At 37.4% G+C, this 24,805-nt stretch overlaps 1 protein-coding gene across 1 annotated transcript in view; it reads left to right on the plus strand.

Moving 5' to 3' along the window:
* The first annotated feature begins 205 nt into the window (after positions 1-205).
* The window catches only part of bmpr1bb (bone morphogenetic protein receptor, type IBb), a 55,689-nt gene continuing 31,089 nt past the window's right edge, over positions 206-24,805 (plus strand). Inside the window, exons 1-3 of the mRNA XM_004074775.4 lie at positions 206-428; positions 6,108-6,258; positions 6,385-6,471. The gene's annotated coding sequence lies outside the window, so the exon portion shown is untranslated. The remainder of the gene's footprint in view (positions 429-6,107; positions 6,259-6,384; positions 6,472-24,805) is intronic.

Below are 24,805 nucleotides of genomic sequence, written 5' to 3' on the forward strand. Positions count from 1 at the left end.
ATGAATGCGTTTGCATTGCTTAAAGGGTGATATGCTTGTAAATCTGCAGCAGAGACAATAATTATTCAGAGGAGCAGGTAGGCAGGCACCAGCTTGATCTGCCCTGTGGATTTATCCTGCAGTGATCTGGGGGGAAAAGTACATCTCCACGGGGATGGAACAAACATTTGGTTTCCCATAAATCTGTCTGTGTGCAGTCGCGGATATGACAAGTAGAGATGAGCGCGGTGCATTATCCCAATTTGAGGTGCACTTCTCCAAGAAGTCGGAGGTGGGAGCTGTGCGCGCGGGGAGAGGCGCGTGAGATAATGGGCAGACTTCAGTTGGAGAAGTCTGCTGCGAGACTGAGGCGACACGAGCAAGTTAAGAAGAACCACAGAGGAGTTTTGCGCAAATAAAGCGGGATTCTGCTGCGCTGCGCGGACACGGTAAGGAGATTTGCGCGCAGTTTAAGCAGCCCTCCGCGGGTTGATGATCCAGAGGAGATCGCTGGGTTTCTTTATCTCTGAGCTTCTGGCAGCAGCTGCTGCGGCCGAGAACGACACAACTACTGATGTAATCTGTTGAGGTTATCATCATCGTGTAAACCCTGTCAAGATTAGATGATGGATTAAGTAGAAAAAAAGACCTGTTCGGATAATTCCTAAAAAAAGATGCAAAACAACAAAGCCTGCTTTAAATGAGAGTCAAACTATCATTTAATCAGGTATTTACATTTGGAATTATATAAACCTATATATATTGAATTTTTTCTAGCGTAGTTATCCCACCCTTTTCTTTTTCTTGATTATTAGTCTAAAAGTTGATTAATATATCTGTTTTTTTTTTTAGGAAACGCACTGATTAATCAATCATTGATTTTCCTCCAAAACAACTTTTTAGCAGCGGTAAAACACTCTTTCTTTTTTAATGAATTATTTCTAATAGTTTTAGGGCATGTCCCACCTTTGATCAGTTTAGTTTTGTATTGGAAATTTGAGGGGAAAAAACGGATAAAAATATTTATACATTTTGTTAAACTGTTTGAATCCATACAACCTATATGGTTTTAAATCTCTGTTCAAGAAGGTCATGTGACTCAGACTATAACCCTTATGGACAGCCCCTGCTTCAGTGTAGTAGCAGTTGTAACTAGACTGAGCTGAAATTAAAAACATCTTCTGATGGGGTTGCTCACCTTCTTCAACCCCATGTGTTGCTTTTGGAAATCACAAATGCATCAGCAGCATTCAGACCCATCACAGGTACCTCAGTGAGGGTTCTGTACCACCCAGAAATGCCAAGGTGTTGCCTCTGACAGGAATGATGCCCATTCTTCTGCTTACCTGATGATGATGGCATGTAGGAGGAGTGCCTGGTCTACCGCAGAGTTCTGCCTCACATATTTCAGTGTGTTGGGCTCTCCAGCACTGATGACTAGCATAGTGTTCTTGTTGGGCCACGTGTTGTCAGTCTTGTACACTGAAAGTGTTTTTGAGTTTTTACAGAAAAACATTCTGCAGTACAGTTGGATTAAGAATATTGCAGGTGATGTTGATATCTGTACTTGCTGTGATTGAGACCTTCATTTTAAGTGTTAAATTGAATGCACTGTTTGCGTGTATAAATGAATGTAGTCAGTTCTTCATACGTGGTAAACCTTACCCTGAGCCTTTGGTCTTTTTACAGGGCTAAACTTAGAAACTGTGACCTCTCACCCCTGTTTCCTCCATCATAATTGCAGGAAGTGAGTCCAGCCAATCCAGGCGGAGATTATTCGCTGAATATTAAGAGACTGAATAGGCACACTATTTGAGGACATTACAGGTAATGAGTCAGTTAGTGGGGGTGGTTACCGGGAAAGCAAAAGAAAAAGTCAGACCAAAGTTCTTGTTGGTTTGCAAAAGTAGACTTCATTTTCTCATTTTACTTTGTGTACGTGATACATGATAGAAATGGAGTTGTGTTGACATATTTTCTCCAATTCTTTTCCAACTACCAGCCAACAAACGTTACCTCAATTTACTTTTAACCTAACCACACATGTATTCCTCATATCTTTGGAGGTATGGAAACAAAATCACCCATTAGTCTCTTAACCCCCTAATAATGCAATTAGTAAAGTTGACATTTTCAATCCTAAAATTGTCATATTCTTTATCAGATGTTTGCTGCACCAACTGTCATCTGTACATTTGAACTTATTGGGCTTTTGCCCCCTTCTACATTATTCTACCAGTACGTGCATGTAAGCATAGATGCCTCTCCTAATGTTTCACCCATGGCTGCTGATGAGAGTCAAATGAAGGCAACAGGAATTACTTTAGGCTGGAAGCTGCTCATGCTCTTTTCCTGGGAGGTCAGCTGCCATGTGAGAGAAAGCAGACATCCTGTTATTAGAGAAGGAAAAGGACATTAAAAAAAAGAAGAAAAAGTTCAAGATGGACTGAAAATCGAAGGGGAGAAGGGGTACTTTAAGTCAAAGTGGTGAAATGACCTGAGTTTGAAATGTAGTCTCTATGCTTTCAAAGCGGACGGCTGATACATGAGCTCTTTCTAAGCTGTATAAATATTATTGTCTCTCAGAGAAAGATGAGTTGTAGAGCTCTGGCGGACGATGGTGGCAGGATGCTTTCTGAGGCTGTTTGCATCGTGTTCTTATCAGTCTCTCTGCAATCATTTCTGGTAATTTCAGCGACGTATCACATGTTTATATTCATCCTTCTCTGTGAGACTGAGCTATATTGATAAAAATAAATTCCCAATTTGAATGTGCTGTGGTTTCACTTGATGCTCAGCAGCAATAATATTGTGAAGAAAGTGTAACCCAAAGCTAAAAGCTGTATTGATTAAGTCAGACTGTGTTGACACTCCTGCAGTAGAGGTAGTCTTTGGCAGAGCTTGTCCCATGTGAGTGTTTTTGTGTGTGTGTGTTTATTTTCCGATGGTAATGCTCTATCTGCAGCAATTTGCCTGCAAAGTGGCAGGCTAATTGACTTTGTGCAGAGCACGTTGATAGCCCATGTAAAATAAACCACAAGGACTATAATCAAATACTGTTTGCTCCTGAAGTTAGAGCCAAACAGAGGCTCTATCCATACAAGTGCCAGAAACAAGACTGGAAAACAACAAACTTCTCATAGTAGAGCACAATAGATACTCTGGAAATCTTTCATTTTGGCTAGGTAATAGAAGAACCAGGTTCAAGAACCAGGTTTAGGTAATGAAAGAACCAGGCTTAGGTCATAATTATTTTTTAGTGATATCCAAGAGGCAAAGCAGGCTCCTATTGAATTCCAACTTTTTCAGTGTTTTAGCTTCATAAAACATCAAGTAATACCTAGAAAAATACAACTTCCTGACATATCCTGAGTCTTCGTTTCGTTAGAGTCCTCATAGATGACTCAGCAAAACCTTTATTATTTGAGTTTATTTTTTGGATTTCTGTAATTCTGTTGTCAAAAGACAGGCCAACAGTGCAGACTGGTAAAAAACACAAAGTCCTATCGGAATTTTGAAAACCTTTTGTTGTTCAGAAAATTGAGTTTCTCTGTTTGGGGCCAGAATGGTTTGTTGTGTTGTTGGTGTGGCTGTTGGATCAAAACCATTCAGGGATTTTTATCCCTGAATTTGGTGGTTTTCTTGTCAATGATTGGCTTTAGTTTTTTTCTTCTATTGTTGGAATATTTTTGTTTTTTCTGAGTAAGAATTGGCGTCATTGACATGCCGTTTTCTTTCTAAAGCATATTTTGGGTTGTCAAGTATTTCATTAAAACATCTGAACAATATTATACATATAGCATAAAAATGAGTTTTTTTACTAATATCTGCAAAAAAAAAAAGTAAAATATTTTTAGAGGGTTTCTGTCTTTTTCCAGTCATGGAGTAATAAGTGATCTTCTTTGTTGAGGCAAAAGTCAGGTTTTTACCAAAACTATGTTTTATGTTTTTTATTACCTTTTATCTCAAGTCGTTACATTTTGAAACCCAAAAAATATTTTATTTAGACCTAATGTGAAGAGTTTTAACTGTCCTTTTATAGTTGTTAACACTGTGAATAATTTGACACTATATACTGATATAGTGCTTTTCTACCTTGCTTTAATGCCCAAAGTTCTTTGAAGTCACAGTTCCATTCACCCAGTCACACACGTGTCACACACTGATGGCTGCTCAGCTCCTAACACTGGCGCCAACCTATGACTACCTTTCTGAGTGAGAGTTACTCTCCAATCATAATCAATTGTCTGAACTTATAACCACCAGGAACAATGTGGGGTTCAATGTCTTGCCCAAGGAGTCTTTGACTCATGGGCGGGCAAGGCTAGAACTGAAACTGCAATCTTCCAATCAGAGGTCGTCTGCTCCATACCTGTGCACAACGGCAGCCCCACTTTCAGCATTATTAAGCTAATGCAAATTATTAGAGACTTTATTTGGTCTTCCAGTGCTGGACACTTCGGAACCATGCAAAAAGCGCATCTGAGTAATCCAATCTTGTAAATGTTAATCATTGCAATGTTTTACATTCAACTTATTGACTAACAACTGCTTCCAAATCAGTGCTAGTTACTTTTAACTTACTTTCTAGTTGTCTTTTAGTAACCAGGTTCCCTTCATCTCGTAACTGCAAAGATCTTTCTGCACTTCTCAGGATGGTTTCTTCTTTCCACCTAAGTCTTCTTTGGTTTTCTAATTTAAATAAACTGCATACACAACATCAAAAATAAGCTTGACTTTATGCTATTTTTGAGTAAATTTTAATTTGAAATAAAAATAAAATCATGACGAGTAGAAAAAGCATTTGAAGAGTAACAGAAAATTATTGTGAAGTTAGGACGTTTGATGTTAAACTTGCTTTTGAAGCCAGCCACCTAGTGGTTACCTGGAGAACTGACCTAGTTTCAGTTGCTTGGTTTTTTACATTTCTTTATGATTGGAAGCCAAAGTTTTGTGCGTGTATCATGTATTAAGCAGAGAACTGAGCGCAAACACTATATAACTATTAAACGTCACTTTTTTCATTATATTGCCAGACAGTTGGAACACTGAAGTGTTTGATAAGAATCGCTCAAATAAAGCAGTAGACTTGTTATAACAAGTGACATCATAAACAACAAAATATGCTGACACAGCTGCTCTATAAAACCTGTGCATTGTTTGGTTCGCTGTTGGTGAGCAGCCCTGTGGAAAAATAGAGCTCTCTTTCCAAGCGAGGACAATAGCAGCCTGTTGTGTGGGAGAGGCTCAGCCAGGCTCCTTCTGCGACAGTGACCTGCTGGCCGCAAAGTAAAGACAGCCGAAGCCAAGCATCCGTTTGACTTGGAGAGTAACTCACACCCAGAAAGAATGTCAAGAATCTGTGTGTTAAAGTTCACACTGTATCGCCATCTGTGTACGGATCCCAGCAAATAAAAGACAGCTGTGTGTCAGTGTGGGAGAGTGCAAGTGTGTTTTTTTTTAAAGAAAGAACAAAAAGAATGAAAATTAGATTGCTATTTATAGTGATGATCTATAACTTTTTTACAAAGTTGTCAGTTTCCCTCCTGCAAACCACCACATTTTCTGTCACAGAAGTGGAACAGGCAGGATCTCAACCCATAATTGTGCTCTAATGTTGTATTTTAGGACACAAGACTACCCAAAATCACAGCAAAATTCACCTGTTTTGACAAAGATGTATCACTCTGCTCTGTATTAGAATGCCAAAGCTGCTTTTTTTGAGATGATGTGCCAAAATTACTGACATCTGTCTGACAGAGCTAAGATTTCTGAGTCACTTTTTTTTTCTTGGAGGAGGATGGAGTTCCTTCTTTCACTCTATTCCAAACAAATCATCATAATCTCCTTTGAAAGCCTGGTCTTTGAACGATTTGATCGGAAAAATCTTTGTTCTGAACTTTTTTCCCTGTTCTACTGTGGACCGTATTCTGAACCGTGCCCAAATCGGCAGAGGAACCCCCCTTCTTGTCAGGTTCCTCTGACGCTGAGTGCCACTCGGACTGTGAGAAGAGACGCGGGAACGCTAACAGATGAAATCAATTTCTGCCCTGCTCGTGTTGTTCCTGTTTCTCGACCATTGATGACAGACTGTGAAATGGGTTTCAGATGTATGTTTCTTTCCATAGATTTGGAGGAGTCCAGAGGGCGTTCAGATTCATGCCTGGAAGAAGGGCTGTAAGGAAATGTGCTGTTATCGGAGCTTTGCATTTTAAACCCCGTGAATAGAGGAAAACGAGGAGGGTGCACCAGAATCTGTAGAGGCTTTGATCGTATCAGGTGAGATTACCATCAGAGCGACACGTTGCTCACAATATAATTGTGATCCTATTTGCAACAATGTGCAGATATGAAATAGGAAAATTCCTGCTCATTTTCTGTATTCGTTTTTTTTTTATTTCCCAGCTCTGCTTTGTCTAGGAAGGAGCTCCCAGCACACTCTCACTCTCAGTTTTGGCATCAGCTGCAGAATTGGGGAGCCAGCCAAGCCAGGTGACAGACTCACATCAACGCTTTACAAAAAGGGGTGTAACACTGGATGGAAAAAAAAACACGTGTTACACAAACAGAAACTGACTCCTGTGACTGTGTGATACATGTCAGATTGAAGGGGCGTTCATCGAGTGTTTGTTTTATATCTGTCAGCGTGTCTATTATTTTATTACAAGGGAGGGTACATTTTTGACAGCTGTTTTTTCTTTTTCTTTTAGTGCACATGGTTTTAAGGCTTTTAACCGTGATGCAATAAGATCCCAACAGTTTCCTGGGGAAAGCTATACCTGCTCTGGTCCCCATAGAACTGGACAAATCAGAGCCAAAACTAGAATTAATCTCCGTAGTTCTACATACACATCGGGCATGTGTGGCACATTCAAGAACGTGCTGGTATCGCAACCCGAGACCAGCACATGTCCCCACAGTTGAAAAAGGGTTGGTGCAAATCGTCAAAGCGGTGTAAATCTCACAAATCATGCTCCAGGCTTTTTTTTTTTCACTGCTCTATTCCGATATATGATTGACAGAATTCTGACCAGGCACAAACCGCATTTATTTATTTCTCCTACTTGATCGATTTTCAACTGGTCATTACTTTTGTGTTTTGAAAAGGACGAGACCCACTACCAAATCCAAGTTCCTGATAAGTCTAAGTTCAACTGGTTTAACCTTTGACATACACTCAATTGCTGTGCTTTTTGTACGCAGAACCCGAAAACATACTTTAAAAACCTGCATTGCGATGCTTGCTCAAACAGGCACTATATACCAATGATCAAACCTCTTGTAACCAGACAGGCTTACCTTGACATTTCTTGTTGTGCTTTGTAAAGTACTAAGACAACAGATAAAAGGAAAGTTGCATGTTTCCTAAAAATGAATCACTTAGGGTTGGGGGTTTAGTCAGGCCTAACCTTTACGAATGAGAGACAACTATGGCATCTGCTTTTCTCTATGTGCAGGACCGTAGCACTTGTGCAATATATGCAACTTTGCATTCATATTTAAAACTCTTTAATATTGTCATATTGATTTGGAGCCTCATTATTCAGCCCTGGTGGCCTCTTTGCTTCAGTTACAGTTGCATTATAGTTGCTGCATAGTCTAAGCGAACACGCGTCCTGCCTGTCAAAGATTTTCCTGCTCTTTCAATTATCTTCCAGGGCGAAATCTGAGCAGGCTTCATCGGTCACTTCCTCTTTAGCTTGGTGTTTTGATCTAGGCGAAGAAGAGACCAGCTTCTCCTTCCAGCCTTGTTTCTGAGAAAGCTCTGAGAATTTAGAGGAGAAACAGGATCACATTACAAATAAAGAGGTTAGCTGCTCGGTAACCTGCTACGCCCTGAGTTGTTATTGCAGGTGTTCAGCTGCAGTTCCAGCTGTTAATTTCCTCACTGGAGAGACACATGTTGGGATGGAGTCTGCTTTGAATGCTTACATACAGGTGCAGACTTGCACAATATAACACAATCCATAGATTATTGTTTATCAGAAGATAATCCAAGAGATTTTTACCTTTTTATTTGTTAAAATAATTATTTAGTTTTTGATTTTGGCCTGTTGTGTTGTCCATTTAAGGAAATACTCAAAAAAGCTACATTTTAGCAACAGGAAGTTAAGTCTTAGGGGGTTTATTCTCTTGACCCACTCCTTTTCCCAGCATTTTATTTCTGTCTCATTACATAATAAACATTAAGGGATTTTTTTTTGTAATCCAAAGTGCACTTATTTGGTTTGACTTATTGGGAAAGCACAATAATATCATATTGATTGATTCTCTGGAATGAAATGTATACATAGAAAATATATGTTTTCATGATTTCTTTTCTATTGTTTGTTGTCCAAAGGGACAAAATTAGCAGCTTTAATGCTTTTGTAAAATAGTTTATTAATAATGGGTTAATTTGTCACCATCTAGGGACCATTGTCACCATTCTGGATAATGAGGGGATATTGAAAAAAAAAGTAATAATCAAGGTCTATTATCTGTCAAAAATGGTTTCAGCCAGCTTGCACACAAGTATTCGCTCCATCATCCATCACTGAGTTTAACAGAATGATTACATTCATGAAAGATATACTGATCTTTTCTTTCTTACATCAGATATTTTACATGCTCCTTTTTTCCTTTGGAGCATGAGGAGATGGTGTACTTTCCTCCATGCATCAAAATGTGTTTATCACAGCTTTATGTGATTATGTCTGTGATCCATAAAGGACAGGGAGGGTGAGTGTGTGTGCCAATTTACTAATGCTGCTGACATCTAAAGATCCATTGTTTCTGTTTAAAAGTGCGTGACTTTGCCTCCTGCATTTTTTTAGGTCATTTTCATACCTAAAACTACTATAATTCAACAACAAAGATTTAGAAATCATTTTAGATTCAAAATGCTTACATATTACTAGGAACTCAACTCAAAGTTACTTTCTTTGAAGAAAAGACGGATCTGCGAACAATAAGGTCATCTACTTTGTTTCCAAATATGACAGTTGTCATGAAAAACTTACAAAGGCAAAAAGCCTTGTATTATCTCAGAAGCATGCTGTAATATATTGTTAATACATTCTGTAAACATGTTTGTGCAACCATTACTGTTTTTAGGTTTTTATTTTTTTACCACTTAAAAACGTGACAGTTTGTGTACAAAAAGATTTGTTATAGTCCAAAATTACAATTAACTCCTTGACACTATGAAAATAAAATCACATGTGTTTTTGCTTTCAAGCAGATTCTAAATTAAGGTTATTTTGGTGCCAAAGTGGTTTGATATTTGCATCAACAGGTGTTAGTGTACTTACATTTTTGCAATGGCAATATTTGTATTTACAATTTTAAAAAGCCTGTTTTTCATAATGCAAAAGGTTTACTGCTGTCCTGATGGGGAGTACTCCCCACCTTTAAAAACCTGTGTTTACCTTATAAAAGGGCTATAAATTAAACAGTAGGGTATCCCTAACTGGACAGGAGCACATGTTGCTGTGGAGATGATAGAGGGGGGCAAAGAAGAAAGCCCTAAATGTAAAAGCAGAACTTCAACCTTCATAACACCTCTTTACAACTGACTGCATGGAAAAAAAGTTTTTTCCACGCAAGCAGTTGGGCTGGTCAGAAAAATAAAAATCGTAATTTAAGCTAAATGGAACAGATGACTTTTAGCCAACAAAATCAGCATGCTTTAGCCTTTGCAAGTGTGGAAACCTTGGTCATTAATCACAGGTGAGTAGGTCCCAGTCACAGCAACATGTTGATGCAGACAAAGCCGTCCTTCTGAAGCCACCACTCCAATACTTCACACAGACTAAACAAAGGCATCAACTTTCGCTTGACTACAATTTTTGTGTTCCTTAATAATTTTCAAAAAAAGTCACTAAAAAGAGAAAGAGCCCAAATAAATTTCTAGAATTTCTGTTTTTGTGCGATAAGACAACTCGTGAGTTGAATTTTGACAGCAGTGTTTATTATTATCGTATCCCAAGTGATTTCTGTCATTCTTGTGACTTAATATTCTGAATATTTTTAGTCCCCTTGGTATTCTAGGAATAAAAAAAGCTAGATAACTCTCATGTCTTATTTGTCCATTTAGGAAGCTTTATTTGCTTAGGAAAGTTTTGAACAAGCAAATAAAGTATATTTAAAATCTAATTTTGGTTTTAAATAATCAAAGATTGTATTCATTGTAGTCTTTTCTTCACAACGTTTATGCTACGTTCACACTGGGCATGTGTCACGTGTTCAAGATCTCTCTGAACACGGGTTTTTGGATGTGCCTTTAGCACAATGATAATAATAATGATAACAATGGTGTTCACAGTGGACTATCACTACCAGATACTAGCGTATGTACCTACAGTAGAAGAGACTTGGTGTGGAATGTTGAAGTGGTGCAAATCTTGCTCCAGGCTTTTTCTTTTTCAGCTCTATTTCAATGTCAGAAAGACTTGGTGTCATAGAACTTTGTCTAGTAATTTATCCTTAATGATCAATTTTCAAACCATTGGCAATTTGGTGAATTAAAAAGGTTGCCAAAATCCAAGTTGCTTACAGGTCAAAATTCAACCGTTTTCAATTTCAATGTGCATTCAATGCACTTTGTATGTAGAGCCCGAAAACTCACTTAAAACTTCCATAGTGACACATGATGGGGAGAGATTTTAATGGGGAAGCTTGAAACGCGCATATCAACTTGTTTACATGGACTTTTCATTGGAAGTGGTCGCTTGAACGTGTGGTGACAAAGCCATGTGAACGTAGCATTACTGTTTTGTGCACGGCTTTAAACCTCAGTTTCATAAAGGGTATGTGTACCGGCTCATTCCACATACCTGGAGTCATCTTTAGATCCAAATGTTGCCTCGAAAGGGCTTGTTTAGCTCTCCATTTCTGCTGTGTCTTTCCTCCTGTGCAATTCCTTCATACTGACATCATTTCAATTGTTGAATCACTTCTCAAATCATTGCATCATTTAATTTCCTCTATAGTTTTTCTTTAAAATCATAAATTAGATTTGCAGGCTTATGGTGAATATGAAGTGTGTTTTCACATATTAAGTCACAGCAGAAACCCAAGCGGGCAATATTTCTGTCTACTGATGCAAGTTTCTCCTGTGGGCCCGGTGTAAATGGAGTTCTTCATCATTCTGATTTTCTTGGTCCCCTGTGAGTTGAATAGATGGTTCACTGCATCCAATCGTTTCTTCACCCACTGTCTGTGGACATTAGACACAGTGTGATGGGACATCTGTTTCTCTGTCTTTGTTGTGATTCATTTGTGTCTGCACATATTCCCCTTTGCAATAGATCTTCCAAGGTAAATTATTGTTATGCGGTTTATTTAACAGATAGTGCTGAGGCCATGTTGCAGTCTTTGATTCTGAAATTGGACCCACCATGAAATCTAGGGAATTTGTCATGTGTTTAACCTTTTTATTAACCGCTAAATGACCTTTACCTTTTTCATGGTAAATGGAAGGATTGATTTTTTATTACCTCATCTAAAGGACAAAACTTGGATTAAAATTGTGTCAATCTTATTCTGGCATAGGAACTCTGCCTGTCTTCAATGATGGTGGTTTTCTTGCAATGAATTAAGGGAATGTAGAATGTTCCCCTTGACATGGTAATGTTTGTAGGCATATGTGAAAAAGATCACCTGATGGAAATTCTGTGACAATTTCACCATGTAGACATTGTTTTCCATATGTGTTGCATTTATGTCACATTTTGTTTGTTTTATGACTAATTTATTTGTGACTTGAAAATCACAGATAAATTAGTAAGACGCTAAAAACACATTTAAACGTTAAGGATTAATTTGACATATAAATGTAAAATGCAGCACATTTGGAAAGAAATGTACAGTGGTGGACAAAACTGTTGGTACCCCTCAGTTAAAAAAAGAAAGTCCACAATGCTCACTGAAATAACTTGAAACGTTCAAAAGTAACAATAAAAAAGTAATGGCTGATTTTGATTATTTAATTTTCAATACATTTTCAATACATTTTAATTTATTGTTACTTTTGAACGTTTCAAGTAATTTCAGTGAGCATTATGGACTTTCTTTCTTTAACTGAGGGGTGCCAACAATTTTATCCACCACTGTATGTACAAACTGTCAGGAAGAGCAAAAGAGTACTTTTTGAACTCAGATATTGGACGCTGTCACTCATAAAGTGTTTTTTTTAACCTTAAATCAGTGAAAAATCAGAGGTCAGTCATTGCAGTCAAAAATCAGCTAATTAGACAATTTTAACAAAACATCAAAGACATGGAACTCGAATAATCAAAATTGGTTCTGATGTTTTCTGTGATCATTTTCTGTTAGAAAAAGGATTTTAACGTGTATTTAGGAATGGTTATTAGTTCATTCAAATTGTTTACTTTAGAGTTACTTCAAACATCATTCATCATTGGGCTTGAGGTATGCCCACCGGACAGGTTACCATTTGTTGGTAAAGATACAACTCACTCCATCAGTTGTAAAATGTTGACACTTGTTTTTTTGCGCATGCTCACTAAAGTTCTGGTAGCTTCTGCTCTGAGAGGATGACATCATTGGTTTCAGGTTGCCCACCATAGCCTCAGCTCCCAGAGGTTGAGTGGAGACCAGAAGGCTGGATCCATGCAGGAGCAGAAGCTCCTTGCCCCCTTTCTCTCACACCCCTCCTGCTCAAATCCTCACATAGACTGACCTCTTTGCCACCCCACTCTGAGCTCAGTGTTGTTTTTTGGCTTGATGAACGTGTACTGACTGATTTGCCAGATGTGTTTTCCCTTCTTGCACATACTTGGTGTTGTTAAAGAGCTTTTGGATCTAAACTAGACATGTATGTGAAATTATCATAATTGTGAAATAGTGGCAAAGTTCAAACTGGGATAAATCAAGCAAAAAATTTGTGATTTTGTTCTGGCAATTTTTGACATTTGTTAGGACTAAAGTATCCGACGTTTAATGTAAATTATAGAGGAGGTAAAAGAGGTGCAGATTTTAACAGCTTTTTAGAAAATAAACAGTTGTCAAAATCTTAAAGAAAGAGGAGATGGTTAAATTTTACTCTATAATTAACTTAAAGTGCCAACAAAGATTTTGTACTATTATTGCCAAGAAGTTATAGGAATATCAGTATTATGTCTTAGACATAGTCACATGAACGCATGTTTCTTCTTAGGTTTTGGTCTGCACACAAATATATCATAGTGCTCGGTAACATCTAGATCTATATATATATGTTAGATCTAGATATGTTAACTGAATGAGCAGATCTGCAGCCCCTTTCAGCTGTTTCATCAATATCTTTAATTCAAAGAATTTGAAGAAGCTGATATATAACATAAGGCTTATTGTGTTCTAGAGAGAAGCTTAGACGTAATCTCTGAAGCTTATCATTTAAAGATGGAGACCTACCCTCTTTTTAATTCTGATGCATCCACTTGTAAACGGCTAGATCAATATACGTCTTTGTTTTCCTCGTCTGAGCTCAAAATTGTACAGTTGGATAGCTCCAATATTGCTCGCCATTATTGTTGCACCTCTAATGTTAGGTTGGGGTTGTTAGGGGCTGTAAGATAGTGGGTGAGAGTGTAGAGAAATGGATGATGGGAAAGGGGGAAAAGCTTACTCTGCACCAACAGGCCCACCCACAACCTAGAGGCAAAACTCCTGTTGCTTTGCAGGAACTGTCCTAGAAAAAGACACAGGTTTTTTTATTATGCCTAAAAACATTTTATCATTTTTCAGACCACATTTAAACTTACTTGAATTCTTTAACCCTACAGTACATACCATGTGTCTCAGCTGTGTCAGCCCCTTTGTCACCGATCTGTTTTAGTTGTTCATGGTCGCCTGCAGAGTTGACCCTGTCTGCTGTGGCAGTGGGGTGTTGCTTTCCTCTGTTCTTGTCTTGTTTCATTTACTCCCTGCAGGCACACACCTGGTGATGACAATCATTTGATGAGTTCAGAACTCACACATTCACCCTAAAGTGTGGGTGAAATGTGAAATGTATCCTAAATACTTTTTAAGTTTTCTACTGAATATTGTTAGTATCGGATAAAAAAAAAACATATGGATCAGATATTAATTCGAAAGGCTTAATTGAACATTTCATGAATCTCGTTTTTCACAAAATTTCATATTTTATTACTTTATGACTTTGAAAAGTTAACATTAAAGGTTTGACCGGACAGCTTTACATGTAATCCTGCATTGATCCGTGCTAGACAGGGTGTCTGATAAACTGACAAACCGCTGTACCTATGGGCACACAGCCACACTGGCTACATGCCTCACCACATCTAACTTTAGAAGCAAATACAAGAGAAATTCCAGTCAAAGCCCATTGGGGCGAATGTTACCACTCACAGCACAGTGTTCATGTCTGCTTAAAACATTAGAACACCCTACTAGATCCAAACCACAATTCTAGCAACACTTTTCATGTGATGTATGTCAGTTGTAGATACTTTATTTTTGTTTATTTGCAATAAGGATCAATGCATTCAGTTCAATTTCTTTTGAACAAAGAATAGTTTTTTGCTTTTTAGATAGAGAGGTGGAAAACGATGATTCGCTGTGGCGACCCCTGATGGGAAAAGCCGAAAGAGAAAGAAGAGATAGAGATATTTTTTTCCAGTAGTTATTTTGAGGATTTGATATAAATAAACTCCTTACCACTGAGATAAATGTTATGAAGTTAAATCTAAAAGCTAAGAACATACAAACATACAAATCATTCGTAACATTTTAATGTCTGTCAAAGCTCAAAACAGTTTCCTAAATACTGCAAGTAGGTGAAACCTTGATGGGAGAGGTTTTCTTCAGGTATTCAGTCAAAAGCTGTAATCAACGCCTCATTGAATAATATCAAAAAGCACTGAAGGATCTGTGACGAACAATTTGTGAGTGAGGATGACATGCATAGTTGTGATTTGCTGAAAGCTACGACAGGAAAGTGTCAGGTACTGGTGGTGGAGGACCCAAAATGCAGGAGACCAAGCTTGGTGACAGGAAATAAAACATTTAATAAACAAACTGAAAAAGGACAAAACTATGGGGAGAAACAAACCGGTGACAAAACAGAGCAGATGACCTGACAAGGATGAACAGAAACCAAGACCCTTAAATAGGCTGAGGGCAATTAACTGAACTGAAGACAGCTGTGGATCATGAACCAGAAACTGGTGTGACTGACAAATAGAAAACCAAAAACATGACAAAGAAAACCAAACCACTGAATCCTTACAAAAAGCTTGGATTAAGTTAAAATAAGAAGGAGCAAAGCAAAGGACATAAACATTTGATTGTAAACTATGAGGAGAATTGTGCGCTCTGAAATCTAGAAGTTCGTTTGCAACAAACATCAGTTACACAAATATGGCTGACATTCAGTCTGAATGTCCTCAGTAATCAATAGATTCATCACTGCCTTCTGGGTTGAATTTCTAAAGCTATCTATTTAAGCACATGTAAATGGGCATTTCAAGCCTATGCATTTAAAATTCTCTTGTTCTTCTGTAACTATGCAGATTTTTAAGACCGTTTTTGGGTTTATGTACAAACACGCAGCCATTGAATTCAAACCAGGTTGAACATTCACCAATTAAGGACTCAGATTTTTTAGTGATGCATGGGTGGCATCCCTTTAAATTCACTAAAGTGTTATTTGAAAATTCATCAAGAAGGATAAATAATTGTGGCTTGTGCCCGGACAGAATCATATGACACCAAGTCTTTCACACATCGGAAAAGAGCTGTGAAAGAAAAAGCTATGCGAGATGTGCATCACTTCAACATTTAGCACCAAGTCTCCCTAAACTTTAGGTCATGATCCCACGTTTAGAGTATTCTTGAATGGCTGATGTGTCCATAGCTCAAGAGGGTGATGATGCAGGTCGGACAAAACAAAATATGTAAAGAGTAAAGGCAGCAAAGCGGTCTGAAGAAGTTAAGTGTATAACATGCTTCTATGTGTGCATCAGATGATGGAAGGGCAGATGGAGAAAGAAAGACATGAACACTGGCTGGAGTGTGGCTTCACTGACAGTTCAAACGTATGCCTGCATTCTCGCTTTGTTCCGTCAAATCACAGTTGTGGCAGATGCAGGACAGAGAGGCAGCAGCTGTTTTAGTCTGCTCTCCAGTTTCAGCCTCTGGCACTGCTTGTGCTCTTGGGATGGGCAAAGGGGGCAGGTTGTTGAGTCTTACTAGTGTTTTTTCTCTGGGGGTGGGCACAGAAAGTTCTCTGACCGCTGCACAAACAGTATTCCTGGCATCAGAAGAGATGGATTTAGCCGAAAGTGTCAAACGGGGCAGCGGCCACGAGACATAACATGCAGCTGATCGTTGTCCCATAGGACCCATGGCGCCATTATGTATTCTAACCATGGAGTTTTCTGTGAACTTACATTTTTGAGAGAAAAAGAAAAAAATGAAAGGGTGTAGCTTCTGTTTTTTTATATTCAAGAGGTTAGACAAAGGTGTGGATTCTTTGCCAGAAAAATGTTCAATTGCAGTAGAGGAGTCACATTTGTAGTTGGTGGAAAATATCGCAGAGAACGTTATTTTGCTGTAATAACAATTTAATGAATGTTCACTGGAATTACTGTAATCCTGAGTGGGTCACTTTGCTATTATGAATTCACCATAGACATGTATAGGCTGTAAAGATAATCTTGGAAGAACCCATAGGATTCCAATTTGTAAACATAAACTTTGGTAACACTTTATATTAAGATTCCTTAACAAGCTCTGTTAACACATTAAAGCTAACACGCTAACCTGCCCATCTATGAATCAAAGATGGGCAGGTTAATTAATGTCACCATTGGCTAATGAATCTGTCAATCAAACTCATCAGCAAAGCAGGCGTGCTCACTTTCAGCCAATTGAATGGCCTCTGAGACTTTGCTTTCACACAGGTGACGAAAAAAGCCCCGCCCATATTTGATTCTGTACCGGTCGGTCGTTAGCGTGTTAGCTTTAGCATGGCTCCTGTAGGTTTATTGTCTTCGGTCTTCAAAAATTACTGGCTTGTGCAACTTTCTTGTGGACTTTGAAGCAAGGCAACAGTGGTTGAATGCAGTTGGCATTGAATGCAGAGAACTGTCTCCTGGTGATGGGATTTGCAATGAATGTTTCACTCAGGATAGATGCTAATACTTTATCCTTATTAGCTATGATGCTAGTCATCCAACACCAGTATATATGTTTTTTAAAAAAAAATTATTTGTCTGAATTAAATTATTATATATCTTTTACAGAACGATTTGTGTATGTTTAGTCTGTTTTAATGTCATAAAGTTCTTTTTACAATCTTTATGCTTTGTGGTTGTTTGTGCTAAAAAACGTCCACACTTTAGATGAGGTGCTGCAAAACAATTAAACTATTAACAAAGTTAATTAATACATTTGTAAAGCTTATAAGCAGTTTAGTAATATGGATTTAGAAGACAATGGTCTGACTTTAGATGTTAATAAATCTTATTAACACTTTCAGGTATTTGCAAGACATCTATAATGCTAATAAATATCTTACTAGCATCTGACACATTAATAAAGCCTATTAATTTGTTAAGTTAATTAATAAAACTTATTAAGCTTATGAACACTTAGGCTTGTGTCAGGCGTCAATAATGCTAATAAATATCTTACTAGAACCCCAAACAAAAATAATACTTCTTAATTTGTTAACAAAGGTTGTTAATAAATCTTATTAAGCTTATTAACACTGACACATTTGTTTAGCACCTATAATATCAGTAAATGCATCATTAGCATCTTAAAAACATCCTAATAATGCTTGTAAATGTGTTAACTAAGTAATTTAATAAACCTTATTAGACTTATTGTACTAATAAATGTCTTACTAACACCCTATAAATTCATTTATAATGCTTGTTAATGTGTTAACAAAGCTTGTTAAGGAATCTTAATATAAAGTGTTACCTAAACTTTTGTTTTTTTCCACTTCACAACTTTCTAAAAATGGGCAATCTGGTGAGACTTAAAAGTTCAGTAAAGCGTGTCTATCCTTGTGTCCATCCACATGTAAAATAATTTGTGGTCTAAACAGATCAGAGCAGCTTACCTTAAAATAAAGAAATAAATACCACTTTTTTTTAAAGTAATAAACACTAACCTTTTACCTGCCTGGTCAACCAAACAGTGGAACACATTTAGAAAACATATTACTAAAAACATTGATTGTGTTTATTACTTCCCCAAGAGAATAAACAGCAGAAAACAAACACTATTTGAATAGATTTAGCCTTGCATTTGTATTAAAGGGTTAAAAAAAAGTTTTTAACAGCAACCTCTAATGATTTAATTTTGTTTTAAGCTTATACTTTTCAAAATTTGGAGTATATGAGGAGTTGCTAATGTGTGAAACCAACCTCTGGTGGCCATTGCAACATTTAGTATTTCTGAGATGGCTTTAAATTTGGGAACAGAATGTGGGGGCTTGGAATATTTAAATTTTTGTTGTGCTAGTTTTTATAGTCATAACTTAATTTTAAATGTTTTTTGTTATAAATAACAATGAGAATACTTTAAAAAAAAGAATATCAACCATTCTTTCAGCCAAAAAAACAGCCAACTAGTTTTACCTAATTATAGTTTCAAACAATATCAAGAAGATGTTTTGCTTTAAAAAAATCTTTTTAAGTCTACTATATTGACAGCTACAGAAAAAAAATGTTCTAGTCTATTGCAAAGGCTTTTATTTTACCAATAGTTGGCTAAGAAAAAAATTATATAGATGAAAAGTATACTGGAAAATATTGCACTAATGTTTGTTGTCTGCTTTATTTTATTTTTTTTATAGGGTTAGGGTTATTATTGAGTAGTTAGTGAGTCCCATAGAAAAATCTGTTTTTCAAATGATGAATAATATTCTCCAGTAGAATGTCCTGTCTTTTGTATTTTTAGTTTTGAAAACCTTGTCTATGGTTGCATCTGATGAGGCTCTGTCATAGCTGGGACCGCTTGGTGTTGTCTTCCTCCCTGTCAGCAGTCAGCAGGACGGGTGCTCTCAGCGATGTGCACTTACAGTAAATGAAGGCGTGATGTTTCAGAGATGGGTAGCATTTCCAGTATTTATTGACTGCTGTGAGGCGGCACTGGATGACACTGCATTCAGATACATTAGCGGTGGAGGGAGACTTGACAGGCTATCAGACGAAAACAGTGGATTGAGAGAAGTGAGGGCAGATGTTAAGACCTAGCTCGTAGTTGGACACAGATGCATCGATCGCAGCCCCAGTGCTCTCCGAGCACCTTCCTGTGTTTTCATTGGGCTATCATTGGAAAAGAGCAAACAACAACGTCGAGGGGAAAGGCTGCTGATAGCTACCCATCTAATGTGCTCTGATCCCCTCAGAGCAAGATGGACTAGAATAGCTAAAACTGCATCTGGAAGCCACTAGATACAAGTCATGGAAAAATAATTAGACTATTGCCAAGGATAGTTTGTGGGAAACCACATATAACATAAATACATTTTTTTTTCAATTTTTGGCATTTAATTACAGGTTATTTCATGTTGACCATGTTGGAATTTCTTAAACCATAAATGATGTTGTTTTTATTCTTAAATTGGTTAAAAAAAACATGTTGCAAAAAATCCTAATGTAGAGTTTACTTTTTTGTTATTTATTAGCTTATTTATAACTATTTTTTTAGGTTAAAAGATATCCAGAGTTGCAACATTTTTTAGTGCAGTATGTCTGCAGGAAATGGGTAGATATATAGACAATGCTGATTTTAGCTGCCCTGATAGATTTTGACCAAAACAAAATAACTTACAGTCTGATTAAAACAGACTTGTTTACCTCCTAGTCGTCCCCTCTGCCCAGAGCAGTAGATTCAAATTTCTGCTTGTTTTAACTAATTATATCCAGATATAAAGTTGATTTCTTCCTAACAGAGGGATGTCTGACGCAGTTCAAATGTGGATGATGAGAACTGCAGTTTCCCTGCAGTCTTGGCAGGGCAAACCTGTTTCTGGTTGGCATGGCGACCCAGGGCTCATTTATCAAATGGGCTCATTTTCCTTTAATTAGAAAGTGCAGTTCTTTGTAGAAGCATTGAATTCAGTGGGAGAAGTGAGTTACTTGGCTTTCATTCATGTACGACACGCATGCTGGAAAAGCTGACACCTGTTCTTTAGTTATTACCAACTGCTCTCAGAGGCTTTAACAGATATTTGAACAGCATTACACTGGACCCTTTGATATTTTTGTTGCATATTAATTGCTTAGTCGTGGTCTTTATGTGACTTTTTTATTATTTATTGTTGGTATGTATTGCTTATAGCAAAAATTGACCTTCAAGTAAGTCGGGCTGTAAACTTACAGACTTTAACAATTGAAACGATTGATAGGATTTTAAGAAGATATGAGTATTTCTATTGTAGGGGGATAGAAAGCCACATTAGATCCTCAACATTTTTTAAATTGCTCACATCTGTGTAAAATAATTGCACACAAAGGGTGTAATTCATGTGCAAGGGTGTGGGAGAACTGAAGGGTGTTTGCTGTTAAGTTTCCTTTCAAGTCTTGGTGCATCTGACTGGTTTGATTTATTTTACCAGTCATTTTATTTTCTTCTTTAAGTATTTATTTTATCTGTGGGATTTATTAGTTTTTTTCCCTGAAACATTTAGAGCAGCACAATGCTTTTGGTGGGGCTTTTATCTGCTCAGTATAATGTGTAAAAGCTGGAACAGTGCGGCTGAACCGTGACTCGCTGGTTTCTAACAAGTTCATTCCAAAATGATAGTTCCAAATGTAGCAGTTCCTCAAATGACCACTGGAGGCTGGATTAGGAAACATTGTTCTCAGTATTCCTATTTTGAAAACTTCAACTTTACAACTGAAGTAAACTTATGTTTAACCTGGTCGTTGCAACTTTTGCCATGTTTATTGTTTTATTTTCTATTAACGGCTACTGTGGGGGATTGATTGTGAAATTAGGTATTTTGACTCTAAAATAAAGTCCCACTCCAATACTTTTTGACCTATTTTAAAAACATTCCATTGGTCTTTTAAGGACATATCACACAGCCACTATGTACATGTTCCATGTACATAGTGTTCCATGTATAACATTTTCGGTCTTTCATGATACCTGATATGCGTAATTCTTGCGTTCATCATTCGTCAATGTGCGCAATGCCTGTTGAGGGTTTCGGCCGATGGGTCTTCATGTGAATTCGGATTTGGTCAAAAATTTTTGTCGGGTTAGGATTACGCAATTTATGCGTATTAACGTAGTTTATATGCACTTATTACGTAAATCTTACACAATTGTGTGTGATTTTTGGAGATGTCTACGTAAGTCCATGTACGGCTAACAGACTTTTCACACACGTACCACTGATGTATGACTTTTATATTGTGTATACCGTGCACATATCACGTTAAAATTATGTATTTGACACACTTCACTCATGAATTACAAATAAACAGAGCGCACGGTTCACGGTCACGCACGGTTCACGTTTATTTATGGGTTCTTTGCATGGTTAATTTTACTTCTAGTTTTAACATTGTGCATTAGTGAGACATCTGTGAAGATTTCACGTAAAGACCACAACCTTTCTCACTTTTTCTCTCACATATTCACGTATGACCAATTTTCATCCGTGCAATATGTGCAAAATGTAAGTGGTTGCTGTGTGACATGGCCCTTTAATTAAGTTTAGGACGTTTTTAGCCCCAAAAAAATCAACTGTCGTTTTCTAGAAGATGGTTCCTTCAGAGCGGCAGTAGTTCATTAGAAAATTCACCTCTGAGTTGTGGGCGGGACTGTTGAGTGAGACCACCGCTATTTCCCGCCATCAGCCCCTCACAATTCCAACCTAACGTTACCGGTGCAACAAAAATAGCGAGCAATATTGGAGCTATCCAGCCAAACAGGTTTGAACCAGATGCCAGCTCGGATGAGGAAAACATAGATGTACAAGGATCTAGTCGTCTACAAGTAGCTGCATCAGATATGAGCGGAGCAGGGAGCTTGTGGCTTGCTGTTGTAGGTTCTTTATGACACCTACAAACTTTTTCTAACAGCATTTTTTCATCTGCTCCTGAATCACGATTTGAATAAAGAAATATTTAGAAATGCAATTTTACGGTTAATTTTCTTTCTATATGTCGTCTATAAACATGGAAATGCCACAAGAACATGCTAAAATGACGCCAAAAGGTGCATGGGTCTTTAAAGCTTTCTGGACAAGAATGTAAAGAAGACTTGAATATAATGGAGGAAAACATAATTGCTGTTATTAGCAATAAATAATAACTTTAAAACTTCATTTTTTAGCTACTTTATACAAAAGCCCTAATAAGATGAAACTGAGTTTGAGTTTTCCATATAAATTGAGTCACACAGTCAACTGACTGCAGTTTGTGCTTTCTCACTCCTCGTGCCACTCAGACGCAAACTAGCTTTCAACAGCTCTTCAGTTATGAGAGGGGCGTGGGTAACATGGAAAATATTCACCCTCCCTCCCTCCTCACAGTCCTTCCTCATACTGCCACACAAGCCATATATTTGAACCTGAAGCAGTATACCAACCCCTACTATTTTTGTAAATAATAAAGTGCTCCATGTAAAATTGGGACTGAACCCTGGGAATCAAAAGTGGTTAGATGTGCCTTAATAAACATAGTTTATTTTAAGCATCTATGGGCAGTTAGTCCGTCTTTTAACCCTACCTGTCTGTGTGAATTGGTCCATACAGAGCTGCATATATGCAGCTGGAAGCTGTTTCAAGGGCTGGACTGGATTCATTCCTTCATTTTATTATTCCATTTGGGACAGAGAACTCTTTAAAAGAGCTCCTGTTTGCCAGTGCCATAATAAATAATATTCCTGCTTTTTTTTGCTGATGTATGATCAGGAGATTGTTGTTCAGATTGTCCCCCTCCCTTTTTTTAAGTGTAGAGAAAATGACTAATTATTACTTTATATTTTGACATGTATTTCTAAATGAGTGAAATTACTTTTTTTGTGTGTGTATCTTTTCTGATGAGGGCTGCACGGTGGTGCAGTGGTTAGCGCTCTTGCCTCACAGCAAGAAGGCCCCTGGTTCAAGTACCGGCTGGGGGACCTGAAACAGAACATCAATGGGGGACCTTTCTGTATGGAGTTTGCATGTTCTCCCCGTGCATGAGTGGGTTCTCTCCAGGTCTCCGGCTTCATCCCACTGTCCAAAAACATGCCTCATAGGTCAATTGGCAACTCTAAATTGTCCCTAGGTGTGAGTGTGAATGGATGTGTGATTGTGGCCCTGCAACAGACTGGCGAACAGTCAAGGGTGTCCCCTGCTTTTGCCCACAAGCAGCCAGGATAGGTTCTGGCAGCCCCGTGACCCCGAAAGGGATAAAACAGTAGAAAATAAATGAATGAATCTTTTCTGATGCAGGTATTACACATGATGCATGTTCATCCTGTACTTATAACATCTTTTTACCAAGTGTGAGTGTTGATAAACTGTCTCAAAATATCAATATCTGACATAATAAAACACAATTCTTTTCTCCTATGTCCATTCTCTGATTGCTCATATAAGGGTAACATAAAGAAAAATTATGCTTTAGCATCTAAATACCGATGGGTTAATATTTTTAATTCTTCCAAGAGTCGTTTTAGTTTTGAACAATTTTAAAAGTATTGACTTTACTCTGATGTCAATGATGACAATTTTACCGTCTCAATTTGTACACATTACTTGACTTTCTTTATTACTTTTAGCTGTTGTCTTTGGAATACCTGCAGATTTAATTTCCATTTCTGCAGGTCTTTGGAATACCTACAGGAGTGGAAAATTAAATCTGAAGTGACGATGTTCTGCAGAGCATTTTACGTTTAGATATGAGGCAATGTGGTTGAATAATAACTGGTGTTAATATAGTTTGTTTTTTGGTAAAGTAAAAGCAAAAGAAACACAGTTCAAGGACCAACAATCAGTTTAGTCAGTTTAATCCATAAAAATGAAATGTTATGTTTTTCATTTTAAAGAAGTGAGAAAAATAAACCAAAAAGAGCATCAGAAGACTTATACACGTTACAACAACAAGACAGGCAGACATTATTATTGATTCGGGGGCAAAGAAAGGACTAGATACTCTCATAAGAACAGAAAAAGCACAGAAAAAGGTCTTTCTGGGCATGTTCTATTTACCATCAGGCTGGTTTTTCATGTCTACCTATTTTTGCGGCAGCAGGAGTTCAGTGACATTATATCCACCCAAGATGGCTACAAACACAGAGATGAAGACCTGGCTTTAAATTGACCCATTACAAACCACTGGGTCATGACCACACACTTTTTCCATCTTTTTGCAGTCATTGATTCCAATTATGATGAGAATACAACAGCGCCAAAAAACGTTGATAATTCTGAAAATGACGGGTTTGCTGTATTCAGCCCACAATATTGAAAACTTGTCGTCGGTAACTTTCATAAAATAAAAACTGGCAAGGAAACAGCTTAGGTCATTTATATAGTGAATTATTTTAGAAACTTTTCTAACCACTTGGTTTATTTGCACTTTTTTTCACAAATTAAACATTCAGATAAGAAAATACTCTATTTTAGAGTCACAGTACTAACTTATATTTAGATAAAACTTAATAATGTTCTTTGCCAAACTCATATTTAAAATAAAGTGAATCCCAAATTTTTTAGGAAGGTTTGTAACAAAGATTTTTACCATTTTTAATAGGAAGGACTCATGAATGAGGCCCATTGTCTTGGTCTTTTGTTCTGAGGTGGTGTCTGTTGAACTGTTGTGTCTGCTCTTTGTTCTGCTCCTTACCCATGTGGTCA

Source organism: Oryzias latipes, chromosome 12 (assembly GCF_053564925.1).
Source record: "Oryzias latipes strain Hd-rR chromosome 12, Olatipes_Hd-rR_3.1".
In the NCBI taxonomy this organism is placed as follows: domain Eukaryota; kingdom Metazoa; phylum Chordata; class Actinopteri; order Beloniformes; family Adrianichthyidae; genus Oryzias; species Oryzias latipes.